This window comes from Leptodactylus fuscus, chromosome 7, assembly GCF_031893055.1.
Source record: "Leptodactylus fuscus isolate aLepFus1 chromosome 7, aLepFus1.hap2, whole genome shotgun sequence".
NCBI lineage: Eukaryota > Metazoa > Chordata > Amphibia > Anura > Leptodactylidae > Leptodactylus > Leptodactylus fuscus.
This window is the reverse complement of record NC_134271.1, coordinates 134,462,006-134,476,129: the sequence shown is the minus strand read 5'-3', so window position 1 is coordinate 134,476,129 and position 14,124 is coordinate 134,462,006.

The following is a 14,124-nucleotide window of genomic DNA, read 5'->3' as shown; positions in this document are numbered from 1 at the left end:
AGGAGAGCCAGTCAATAGCATTGTATTTGGTACCTTGGAGTGAGGAGAGCCTTGCACCAGCAGCGTATTTGGCCCTTGGAGTGAGAAGAGCCTGTCACCAGCATTTTATTGGGTGCTTGGAGTGAGCAGAGCCTTGCTCCAGCAGTGTATTTGGTAACTTGGAGTGAGGAGAGCCTTGCACCAGCCGTGTATTTGGTACCTTGGAGTGAGGAGAGCCTTGCACCAGCCGTGTATTTGGTACCTTGGAGTGAGGAGAGCCTTGCAGCAGCCGTGTATTTGGTACCTTGGATTGAGGAGAGCCTTGCACCAGCAGTGTATTTGTCCCTGGGAGTGAGGAGAGCCTGTCACCAGCAGTGTATTTGGCCCTTGGAGTACGGAGAGCCAGTCAACAGCATTGTATTTGGTACCTTGGAGTGAGGAGAGCCTTGCACCAGCCGTGTATTTGGTACCTTGGAGTGAGGAGAGCCTTGCACCAGCCGTGTATTTGGTACCTTGGATTGAGGAGAGCCTTGCACCAGCCGTGTATTTGGTACCTTGGAGTGAGTAGAGCCTGTCACCTGCAGTGTATTTGGCCCTCAGATTGAGGAGATCCTTGCACCAGCATTGCATTGGGTACTTGGAGTGAGGAGAGCCTGTCACCAGCAGTGTATTTGGCCCTTGGTGTCAGGAGAGCCTGTCACCAGCATTTTATTGGGTGCTTGGAGTGAGGAGAGCCTTACACCAGCCATGTATTTGGTATCTTGGAGTGAGGAGAGCCTGTCACCAGCAGTGTATTGGGTACTTGGAGTGAGGAGAGCCTTGCACCAGCCGTGTATTTGGTACCTTGGAGTGAGGAGAGCCTTGCACCAGCCGTGTACTTGGTACCTTGGATTGAGGAGAGCCTTACATCAGCCGTGTATTTGGCCCTTGGAGTGAGGAGAGCCTTGCACCAGCTGTGTATTTGGTACCTTGGAGTGAGGAGAGCCTTACACCAGCCGTGTATTTGGTACCTTGGATTTAGGAGAGCCTTGCACCAGCCGTGTATTTGGTACCTTGGAGTGAGTAGAGCCTGTCACCTGCAGTGTATTTTGCCCTCAGATTGAGGAGAGCTTTGCACCAGCGTTGTCTTGGCTACTTGGAGTTGGGAGAGCCTTGCACCAGCAGTGTATTTCGCCCTTGGAGTGAGGAGAGCCTTGCACCAGCCGTGTATTTGGTACCTTGGAGTGAGGAGAGCCTTGCACCAGCCGTGTATTTGGTACCTTGGAGTGAGGAGAGCCTTTCACCAGTATTGTATTGGGTACTTGGAGTGAGTAGAGCCTTTCACTAGCATTGCATTGGGTACTTGGAGTGAGGAGAGCCTTGCACCAGCCGTGTATTTGGTACCTTGGAGTGAGGAGAGCCTTGCACCAGCCGTGTATTTGGTACCTTGGAGTGAGGAGAGCCTTGCACCAGCCGTGTATTTGGTACCTTGGATTGAGGAGAGCCTTGCACCAGCATTGCATTGGGTACTTGGAGTGAGGAGAGACTGTCACCAGCAGTGTATTTGGCCCTTGGTGTCAGGAGAGCCTGTCACCAGCATTTTATTGGGTGCTTGGAGTGAGGAGAGCCTTTCACCAGCATTGTATTGGGTACTTGGAGTGAGGAGAGCCTTTCAGCAGCATTGTATTGGGTACTTGGAGTTAGGAGAGCCTGTCACCAGCATTGTATTGGGTACTTGAAGGGAGGAGAGCCTCTCACCAGTATTGTATTGGGTACTTGGAGTGAGTAGAGCCTTTCACTAGCATTGTATTGGGTACTTGGAGTGAGGAGAGCCTTGCACCAGCCGTGTATTTGGTACCTTGGAGTGAGGAGAGCCTTGCAGCAGCCGTGTATTTGGTACCTTGGATTGAGGAGAGCCTTGCACCAGCAGTGTATTTGTCCCTGGGAGTGAGGAGAGCCTGTCACCAGTAGTGTATTTGGCCCTTGGAGTAAGGAGAGCCAGTCAACAGCATTGTATTTGGTACCTTGGAGTGAGGAGAGCCTTGCAGCAGCCGTGTATTTGGTACCTTGGATTGAGGAGAGCCTTGCACCAGCAGTGTATTTGTCCCTGGGAGTGAGGAGAGCCTGTCACCAGTAGTGTATTTGGCCCTTGGAGTAAGGAGAGCCAGTCAACAGCATTGTATTTGGTACCTTGGAGTGAGGAGAGCCTTGCACCAGCCGTGTATTAGGTACCTTGGAGTGAGGAGAGCCTTGCACCAGCCGTGTATTTGGTACCTTGGAGTGAGGAGAGCCTTGCACCAGCCGTGTATTTGGTACCTTGGAGTGAGGAGAGCCTGTCACCTGCAGTGTATTTGGCCCTCAGATTGAGGAGAGCCTTGCACCAGCATTGCATTGGGTACTTGGAGTGAGGAGAGCCTGTCACCAGCAGTGTATTTGGCCCTTGGTGTCAGGAGAGCCTGTCACCAGCATTTTATTGGGTGCTTGGAGTGAGGAGAGCCTTGCACCAGCCATGTATTTGGTACCTTGGAGTGAGTAGAGCCATGCACCAGCAGTGTATTTGGCCCTTGGAGTAAGGAGAGCCTGAAACTAGCATTGTGTTGGGTACATGGAGTGAGGAGAGCCTTGCACCAGCATTGTATTGGGTACTTGGAGTTAGATGAGCCTGTCACCAGCATTGTATTGGGTACTTGGAGTTAGATGAGCCTGTCACCAGCATTGTATTGGGTATTTGGAGTGAGGAGAGCCTTGCACCAGCTGTGTATTTGGTAGCTTGGAGTGAGGAGAGCCTGTCACCAGCATTGTATTGGGTACATGGAGTGAGGAGAGCATTGCACCAGCCGTGTATTTGGTATCTTGGATTGAGGAGAGCCTTGCACCAGACGTGTATTTGGTACCTTGGAGTGAGGAGAGCCTGTCACCAGCAATGAATTGGGTACTTGGATTGAGGAGAGCCTTGCACCAGCCGTGTATTTGATACCTTGGAGTGAGGAGAGCCTTGCACCAGCCGTGTATTTGGTACCTTGGAGTGAGTAGAGCCTTGCACCAGCAGTGTATTTTTTTTCATTTTTTTTTTTTATAGAATGGAAAATGTTGGGAAAAATATCCATTAAGATTTCCTTTCCCTGCTCCGCTGTTCTCCATATGGGATAAATATTTTCATAGCTTGGACAGTTTGGGGCGTGGGGAGACCTAAAGTGTTCATGTTCATTATTGTTAATTTATTTTCATATGTGATCAAGGGAAAGGGGGATTTTTTTTTTTTTTTTCTTTTTAATTTTGATTTTTCTTTTAATTTCAGTCCCGATAGGGATTATTATTTATGCTGGGCTGCCGGCAATGAGAATATTCTGCTGTTCAAGTATAAGGACAAGAGGGATGTTATTATACTGACCACAATGCATGGCAGTGGCATCATCCCTCTCCCTCTGCGTGGCACTAGTACCACTGGTCCCAAACCAGACTTCCTCCAGACATACAATAAGTACAATGGAGTCTAGCTTAGTAGTCTATTTGCAGACCAGAGTTAGACTGTGTTGTTAGTGCCCTAAAGCTAATGTCCTTACAAGGAGTTGACGCTATTCATGGGGGCCATTGTTTTTCAAAGAAAATCTCTTAACACGTATACTGAAACTGTTATGTAGATATCGCTAGGCATTAAGTTAGGTGTTATATGTATAGAGACTGGAGCATGGATGGAGGTTTGTGGGATGGGATTATTTAGAATGACCCTTATTTCACAGCTGATATACATTGCAGTGCTACTGAGGGATTAACATAACAAGGTTTACATTTCGGCTAGGTGGGGAATTTTATTGATGAGGATTTAAATGTGAAGAGATGGTCTGCAGACACTTCTGAGCCTTTAAAACATCAGATTCTTTATTCCATAATAGATTAAAAGGATAGTATACAAAGGGTGTTTATCAGAAAAACACATGGTGCGTTAAAGACGCTTACGCGTTTCGGGGTTACCCCCTTAATCATAGCATGTCGACCTTACAGTATCTTCGGACTTATAAATGTTATACACAGGTGTAATGCCTGATTGCCCTGTCACATGCAAAAGTGTAACAAATTGGAGTACAATAAAGTTGTATTTGTTAAACAATAGAGCTTTGTAAAGTGTTTATATTTTAACTGAAACGATGATCATATAGAAATAAAGACATATTTTAGCCACAAATTTTGTCCTTATTTTTTGCCCATCCTCGATCTTTAAAAACTGTAACAGATCTCCTATTTCCACCTACAATAGCCTGGTTAGGGTTTCCTGGAGGATATCTAGACTTAAATTGCTGAATATAATTTAGTTACGTAGCATTAATGACATCAAGAATTCCTAGACAGAATGGCACATTCACATTTATATATGAACATTAATGATATATCAATTTAAGTTGTAATTGTGAGTTGCACAAAGTTACTGGGTAGAACACCATTCAGACTGAGCGTGGCCTACGATAGCAAATCGAGCTAGCTAGATTAGAAATCTCAAGATGGCTAATTTGTTATCATGTATTAGAGGTTGAATTTATGAACAAATTATGATGTGATACCTAGTTTCATATCATCCTCCAATAGTTTTAATGGTTACCAAGATTAACCGGTTTTATAAGCTTTAAAAACCCCTGCTCTTAGAGCGTATAACATAGCGAACCAAATCTCGCTCAGGGGGGAGGAGCGGTCACTTCTCCTTTGGGGTCACATGACCAGAATCTACCAATGAGCGTAGGAGGCTGAGTTATAACCTATCTCCGCCCACAAGATTAGACAATTGACACATATTGCAGTGTATACTCTATAGGCCAGTGTTTTTTTCCTAGACCAATTGAGTTTTTCTGACTATTTAGTGAAGTAGTACATTCTAGGCTCCTCCTATTGTAGTGTTTGAGAGGTGGAGACGATATATCTGAGTTCAAACCAATATGGCCTCTGTTGCTTTTAGGCTCTATACACTCTTTATAAAGTAATAAAGTTTATATTTTATTCCCTCTATATTTGAGTGACCTTCACCTCCTTCTTGTATTTCTCAGTTATGTAGGGGGATCTATAGCTCACATCTTTGTGTTTCTTAGGCCTTTCAAGTTCCCCTTTAGAACTGAACTGGTGGCTTGAAAAATGTCTTTTGGAGATATTCTTTAAAACTTGAAAATTATTGCTTGACTTGTAAGCCTTATAATATATGAAAGAAATGAAAGGGGGATTACATATTGATTGCAACATAAAGCAGAAACCTGGTTAATTATATTTATGAAGAAATTTGGATAGTATGATTTTCATAAAAAAATCATACTATTTAAAATTTTGAAAATTGGTTTTTTTTCTCCAAATTTCCAATTTCTTCTTAAAGGCAAAACAGATCAACCAAAATTTACCACGAACATGAAGTACAATGTGTTATGAGAAATGTGCGGGAACCGCTGTATCAATATCAAGGAAATATCCACACACAAAGGATATATATTAAGATATAATTTTTATTAATATCCACTAAAATAGGGAAAACATAAGAGAAACATAAGTGACTAAACAATACATATGGGGGAATAGTTTATGTACCAGCATTACCAAAACAATGTAGGGATAAATGCAGAAAGTCACATGTCAGACAGGTCTGGTGTGGTGCAGATAGTCCATAGCAAATCTATATAGAATGTATGAGTATAAACCATCAAAGCCATAGTAATGGTGATTAGCTAGAAACACCACTTTACCATCTTACACATTGTGTGTGTGTTTTCCTTGATATTGCTACATGTCCAATTGGAAATATATGGCCTGGAATTTAACGCAATTTTAGGCTGTGGGGTTAAATATTCTCTAAGGAAGCCAAATGGGAGAGACTGGAGCAAATATACTGAGCATCAGCTGTAGGAGAGGGGAGATCTTTATTAAAACAATCCTATACATATAAGAAGAGGGCTACACTTTCCAAATTTTGATCTTATTTCTAAAACATCTGAATTATGGTGAGAATTTTACTGAAACATCAGATAAGTCTCTGGATTTAGAAATACCCAGATTTAATAACCAAGCTCTACATCCCCCCCCTTCTGGTGGCCTCAATACTGGATCTGAACATACATTCAGGCTCAAAAATTTCTCTCTCAACCTAAAACAGTGACACTCTGAGAACAAATTCTTTTAAAAAAGTGTTTTTATTAAGAAAAAATAAATACGGAATAAGGTGCATTTCTACCTCTGTAGAAATCTGGAAAGAATCTTCTTCTTGGGGGGCAAATAAGTCTTTTTGTCCATCTCCTCTGCTCTTCTCACTTCATCCACTTCAGTGCCTGTCACCCCCTCTAATTCTGTTCTCTCAAGCATAAGGGGGCTGATCGCCCGAGAGTCAATGTCCACAGGCTCAATTGGCACAAAAGTGTACATTTTAATGGACGGTGGCAAAAGTCTAGGCCGTTTTTTGGCTCCTTCATGCCGAATGAGGTCTGTCGTGCAGATCCAGTGTCCTTCAGCCATTCTGCCAGCCTCTTCAGCCAGCTGTTCTGCCATTTCCCGCCAACTTCTTTTCCTCTCTTGAAAAAGATCTTCAAATGAAGTGTCCGGCAGAGGTGACTGAAACAGAAAAGAACATTAAGCATAAGAACCAAATATGTATAGGGAAGATCTGATTTTGAATATAAAGCAATAAGGTCAGGATTACAAATGGAAACCCCATTATTTCCCATCAGAGCTGACATTCTCATGGTTATGTAAGGCAAAGTAAGAGAGTAGAATTCTCCACAGCTTAACAACATTACTGGATCACGTTCTCTTGCAAAACGTCCATTGAAGGGACTATATTGGGGAATTCCTATTTATTCAATTTCAATAATCAATCCAAGTAAATTCAATAATCAAATTACATGAATAAAAAATTGGCAAAGATCAATCTAGACTTTATTTCTCTAAAGTAAGCAAATTGGGCAAGTTTAGAAAAGACGATCAGCTTCTGAGAACAATAGTCAACTATTACCGGTGATTCCTAAATGAAATACAATAAACTGAAATAGAATAAGGTTTTAAAATCTTGACCAGGGCATAAAGCAATAAGAAATCCAATGTATCCAATACCTTGTGATGAAGCTACTGAAACATACAGTAAATTGGGTAGGAGACAAGTAGAAATGACTAAGAATTCAGTAAATGTTGTCACTTACCTGATCCAAGATTATTCCAGAATTGTTCTCCATTCTGTCTGATGATAGGAAGCTGTTGTAGTAGCAAGAAGTAGTTCTAGGCTTCTGAGAATATAAGTCCATCCTGTCTTCTTATATAGGAAACTTTCACCACCACCACCACCCTTATCTTACCAAACAAATGCAGATTTTATTATTCGCATTGCCACTACTTATAAACAATACAGTGGCCAACTCTCCTGGATAGAAATGTAAATTGTCTTTGGTGGTTGATTACTTTACATTACAAATGGGATTATTCATGCGGGGTCTTGTTTGTGGTTTCTGGATGGGTTTGGTTTCATTCATTTGGATCTATGTGAGGCTTATTTGCTTTAGTCTTTTTATATTCATTTGTAGTTTTTGGATTTTTACACTGTATACTCTGAGCTCATGCATTGATGTTTGGCCCATGCTTAATGCTATTTGCATGTATGGAGTCACATTACTACATGTGCATTACTCCTTATGTTTTGTATTTAGTTACATCCTCCTATGTCCTCTTGGTCTAGTGTTTTTATTGTGGTTATTTGTTCCCCACTGTCATTGTTATATTTTATTTATCTAATAAACATGAATTTGTTTTATTTGCTTGTGAGTATGACTTTTTACATTTATATTAGTTTACATTATTTTTGTGTTTTCATACTTATATTGGCCCTTCATTTTTGCCAAAGTTAAACTATCAGAAATGGTGTTGCAATACTACAAGGTAGGGTCAAGCTAAAGGGGTATTTAGGAAACAAGAAGTTATTCCCCTATCCAAAAGATGGGGGATAACTTGCTGATTGATGATTGTCCCACTGCTGGGAACCCCACCAATCACAAGAGATGGGGTGTTTTGCAACCTAGTCTCAACTGAACCAATTGTCTAATATACCTCTAGTCTCCCAATATGTTTCTACAAGTAAAGGTTGATGAGGGAATTAGTGGAGGGGCCGCACATAAACATGGCACAAACAGCAGATTTATGAAATACTATGAGAGATAATAGAGGCAGTAACATCTATTTCTTAAGGATTTTGGCACACAGATTTAGACAGTTTAGCATTTGGACGCCATGACACTTTTGCAGAGCTCCTGAAATGATGGTAAAGTGGAATCCCCTGACACGTGACTCCATTTTGGAAACTGCACCCCAAATGAATCTTTCCAAATGTTGCTATAATTTATTGTGAAAGATGACAATTTTTCCAGGAATGTCATTTCATTGCATAATATGTTGTGCCCGGCTTGTATCAGAGATGAAGGCTCCAAAAGCTGTTGTTCCCGGGATACCCACTTAACTGTTTTTAGAGTGTGTCGCTGCTGACACAAACTGGGCACAAAACTTTGGGCAATGAAATGTTATATCTCTTTAAAAAAAAAAAAAAAAAAAACAACAATTTTTCCTTTTTATTATCGGCTGCACAATCATTTATTGAAATTAAGTGAATGCAATACTTGAGTTAAAATGCTCAGTACCCTACTTGATAAATCCCTTCAGTGGTGTCCAAAATACGGTCAGAAGTTTGCGGATTCCACTTTACTGGTAATTCATGAGCTCTGCATAAGTGGCATGGTGTCCAAAAAACAAAATAGCGCTCTTTCCCTTCTGTGCCCAAACATCAGTTTATACCACATATGACATAGAGTACATTATTCTGGGTGTACCAGTGTGATATATCAATCTCAATCTCTAATCAAAGCCATCATGGACATTGCCTAAGTGACTGATTTCTATCCACTTCTATTGACTGAGACACTGGTGGATGATTTGTTATACAAGCTATTTCTTCCTTGTCCCTGTCTAGCCATATGATCAGTGCAAGGATTTGGATATTTATCACTTTTAGCAGCTCACAAGTGTTCCTCAAAGATGGCTTTGTTTATTACTTGAGTCTCCTGGCACAGGATTAGATATGCACCTCAGCACACAGTATCATATGCCAGAGGATTAGATACATGCATCTATACACAGTACCACACACCGTAGGATTAGATATGCATCTTAGCACTCATTACCATACGCCAGATGATTAGATTTGCCCCTCTGCAGAAAGTGCCACATGCCGAAGGATTAGATACGCACTACTGCACACAATGCCACATCCTGGAGGATTTGATACGTGGCTCTGCACAGAGTTTCACATGCCGGAAGATTATATACGCGCATCTGCACACAGTAGCACACGTCTTAGGATTAGATACGTGCGTCTGCACACAGTACTATACGTCTTAGGATTAGATACGCCCTTCTGCATATATTACCACACGCTGAAAGATTAAATATGCACTTTATGATACTGTATCATACGCTGAAGCATTAGATACGTGTGTCAGCACACAGTAACACACATTTATTATAGGAGGGAAAAAGTTGAAGAAAAATCACCATTTAGATTTTTTACCCGCTATGTTATGCTATGCGAGGCACTAGTACCACTGCCCCTAAGCTAGACTGTCTCCAGGCATACAATAAGTACAATGGAGTCTAGCTTAGTAGTCTATTTGCAGACCAGTGTTAGACTGTGTTGTTAGTGCCCTAAAGCTAATGTCCTTACAAGGAGTTGACGCTATTCATGGGGGGCCATTGTTTTTCATCGAAAATCTCTTAACACTTATACTGAAACTGTTATGTAGATATCGCTAGGCATTAAGTTAGGTGTTATATGTATAGAGACTGGAGCATGGATGGAGGTTTGTGGGATGGGATTATTTAGAATTACCCTTATTTCACAGCTGATATACATTGCAATGCTACTGAGGGATTAACATAAGGTTTACATTTCGGCTTGAAAAATGTCTTTTGAAAACTTGAAAATTATTGCTTGTAAGCCTTATAATATATGAAAAAATAAAAAGGTGATTACATATTGATTGCAACATAAAGCAGAGACATGGTTAATGATATTTATGAAGAAATTTGGAAAGTACTTTTTTTTTATGAAAAGCATGCTATTTCAAGTTTTGAAAACTGCATTTTTTCCCCCAAAATTTTCACCAAATACACCAAACACACTTTAAGAACAAATTCTTTTCAGTACATATTTTTTTTATACACAAATCTATACTGAATTGGGGGCATTTCTAACTCTGCAGAATTTAGAAAAGAAATTTCTTTTTAGGGTGCATATATTTCTTTGTCCATATCATTCGTCGTTCATGTTTCATCCACTTTTGGGGTATTCAGCCCCTTTTCTTCTGTTGTCTCAATTATAAAATGGTTGTTGGCGGAAGAGTCAATGTCCATGGATTTCTTGGGCTCCTTTGGCACAAACACATATATTTTATTGAATAGTGGTGAAAATCTTGGTTGTTTTCCTGCTCCTTCAAATCGAAAGAGTTCAGAAGTGATCCAGTAATCTTCATCTAATGGTTCTGCCATTTCCTGTCAACTTTTCTTTTCTTCTCTTGAAATTTATTTTCACCTGAACTGTCCGGCAGAGGTGACTGAAACAGAAAAGAACATTAAGCATAAGAACCAAATATGTATAGGGAAGATCTGATTTTGAATATAAAGCAATAAGGCCAGGATTACAAATGGAAACCCCATTATTTCCCATCAGAGCTGACATTCTCATGGTTATGTAAGGCAAAGTAAGAGAGTAGAATTCTCCACAGCTTAACAACATTACTGGATCACGTTCTCTTGCAAAAAGTCCATTGAAGGGACTATATTGGGGAATTCCTATTTATACAATTTCAATAATCAACCCAAGTAAATTCAATCAAAATAAATAAACAATTGGCAAAGATTGATCTAGACTATATTTCTCTAAAGTAAGCAAATTGGGCAAGTTTAGAAAAGACGATCAGCTTCTGAGAAAAATAGTCAACTATTACCGGTGATTCCTAAATGAAATACAATAAACTGAAATAGAATTAGGTTTTACAATCTTGACCAGGGCATAAAGCAATAAGAGATCCAATGTATCCAATACCTTGTGATGAAGCTACTGAAACATACAGTAAATTGGGTAGGAGACAAGTAGAAATGAGTAAGAATTAAGAAAATGTTGTCACTTACCTTTATCCAGGATTATTTTAGAATTGTTCTCCATACAGTTAATTGGGGTCACTTCTAGGGGAATTCCAATTTACTGGCACCTCCAGAGATCTGCAAAAACCACATGGCATCCAGAAATCTCCTCCAAATCTATATTCCAAAACCTAAAAACCACCGTGCTCCTTCCCTTCTGAGCCCTGTTGTGGTCCCAAGCAGCAGTTTACACCCACATATAAAGCTTTTTTGTGCACAGGATAGCCCCCTTAATAGTTTTATGAGTACATGTTTCTGATGACTTAAAGCGGGTACAATGTATTGGGCACCAAAATGGCATATTTCTTTAAAAATGTCAATTTACACTTTGTACATTAATTTTGGGGAATTCTTTTTAGGCTCAACATGATAATGCTCCTTGAGACATTTCTTTAAGGGTGTAGTTTTAAAATAGGATCACTTTTGAGGGATTTACATTGTACTGGTACTTTAGGAGTTTTACAAATGCAATATGGTACCTGAAAATTATTCCAGCAAAATGTGCCCTCCAAAAGCCAAATAGCGCTCTTTCCATTCTGAGCCCCATCATGTTCCCTTACAGCAGTTTACAACCTCATATGGGGAATTTCTGTGTTCAGGAGAAATTATTTAACAATCTGTCATGAGCTTTTTCTTCTTTATACCCTTAAAATTAAAAGTATATTGCTAAATGGACAGTTTATTGGGAAAAGTAATTTTTATATCCCAATGCTAATAGAAACTGATTACAGCTGTAGGGTCAAAATCCTTCCCATACCCCTTGATAAACTCATTAAGAGGTGTAGTTTCCAAAATGGGGTCACTTTGTAGGAAGTTCTTATTCTATTGGAAGACAATTAGCTTCTCACCTTTACAACACTTAAATGCACAGAGAGAAAAAAAAATCATTGTAAATGTAAGAAGTCATTTGCACAAACAATTACTCGCCAGGTGGCTCAATCTCTAATCAAAGCCATCATGGACATTGCCTAAGTGACTGATTTCTATCCACTTCTATTGACTGAGACACTGGTGGATGATTTGTTATACAAGCTATTTCTTCCTTGTCTCTGTCTATCCATATGATAATCAGTGCAAGGATTTGGATATTTATCACTTAGCAGATCACAAGTGTTCCTCACAGATGGCTTTATCGCTTGTCTCCTGCCCATTCATTGTTTATGCAATCTCTCTCTTTTGTCCATAATGTCTTTTGATTAGAGATTGAGACAAGGGGCAATTATTCGTTTATGCAGATGACTTCTTACATTTACAATGATTTTTTTTTTTCTCTGTTCATCTATAGCAGGGGTCTCAAACTCAATTTACCCAGGGGCTGCTGGAGGTGGAGTCTGGGTGAGGCTGCATCAGGTTTTCTTATTTTTTTTTTTCTTTTCTAAAAGTCACCCTATTCTGACACTCATAACTTTTTTATACTTCCATGTACGGGGATGTATAGGGCGTCTTTTTTTTTTTTTTTCAGGTGTACTTTTTAGTTCTACCATTTTGGGGAATTATTGCTTTGATTATTTTTTTATTCAAATTTCTATCAGAGGCAAAACAGTGAAAAAATGGCGGTTTGGCACTTTTGAGTTTTTTCCCACTACGGCGTTTACCGTACAGGAAAAATATTTTTTTAGATTTGTAGAGCGGGCGATTTCAGACACAGAGATACCTAATGTGTATATGTTTCACAGTATTTGACTACTTTTAAATGTGTTCTAGGGAAAGGGGGTAATTTGAATTTAATACTTTGTAAATTTTTTAAATATATTTTTTAAAATTTATTAGACCCTCTAGCGGTCTTGAACCCCACGGGGTCTGATCACTAATGCAAAGCATTACAATGCTAATGCATTGCAAAAAATCATCATTTCTAAGCAGCCTGCAAAAGAAAATCACTGCAGACAGGCCTGGGAGCCTTTACAAGGCTCCTGATTGAAATGCAAACAAGATGTGAGCCCTGGAGCTTGCTCCAGGCACCGGCGATCACCGGCAAAATGGCGGCGCCCATGAGGTGCCGGGAAAATGGCACCTCTGTCAGCTTTGACCAAGGCGCCAGAGGGGTTAATGCCCCCGATCAGTGTGGGAAACAACTGCTAGCAATAGCGCTGGGTGTCTACTGTGTAAAACAGTAGATACTCAACAGCAATGGCGGCCGCCCGACTCCCGGGTGACCGCCATAATTAAACACCTGGCGTCTGCCAGGGGCCGCAAACTATTGTCCTGGGGGCCGCAATTGGCCCGCAGGCTGCAAGTTTGAGACTCCTGAGCTATACACTTATTGTAAGCGTTCATTATTTACTCATCATCTTGTACAGTCTTCATTCTGTTTGATACATATTTATCTCTTTTCTGACTATAGCTAGCTTTATATTTTTATTAGTTTTTTTCTTAATTCGCTATTGACTCAGTGGGTGTACCTATGAGCCATGTGGAAATGTAAAGGTTTTATTCATTTCCATCTCTTCATCATTTATCTCTATCATCTATGGATTTTTTTGTATTTTTTTTAAACATTTTTGGATTCTGTGATATTTTGTTTTAGTGTGGTACACACTTGATAAAGGGGTACCCCAAATCTGTGAAACGTGTTGTGTGTGTTTATCTTGTGTTCTTTGGAAATCAAACTATCAATGCTATACCAGACACAAATCTACGCAGTCCATGGTCCAAATTTTCACATTGTTCTCCGACCTCCCACTGGGTGGCATACTGTGACAGCAGCGATTTAATATCCATTCTTAATTTCTCCGATTGCTTGTAAGCTGGTTGTGTTATTCAACACAACTTCTAAAGGTGAGAAGGTGATTGTCTTACATTTTTCTCACCAAGTGATAGTGCACTTTCCATGCACTGCTCGGTGCTCTCGTTTTTTCTCTGTGCTCAAAATTTATTAAGGGGTATAGTGAGCAGTTTGACCCCACAGCTGTTTCACAGGATTTTATTAAGATGGGGGCATGGAAAGAAAAATTAATTTATTTCTAGAGA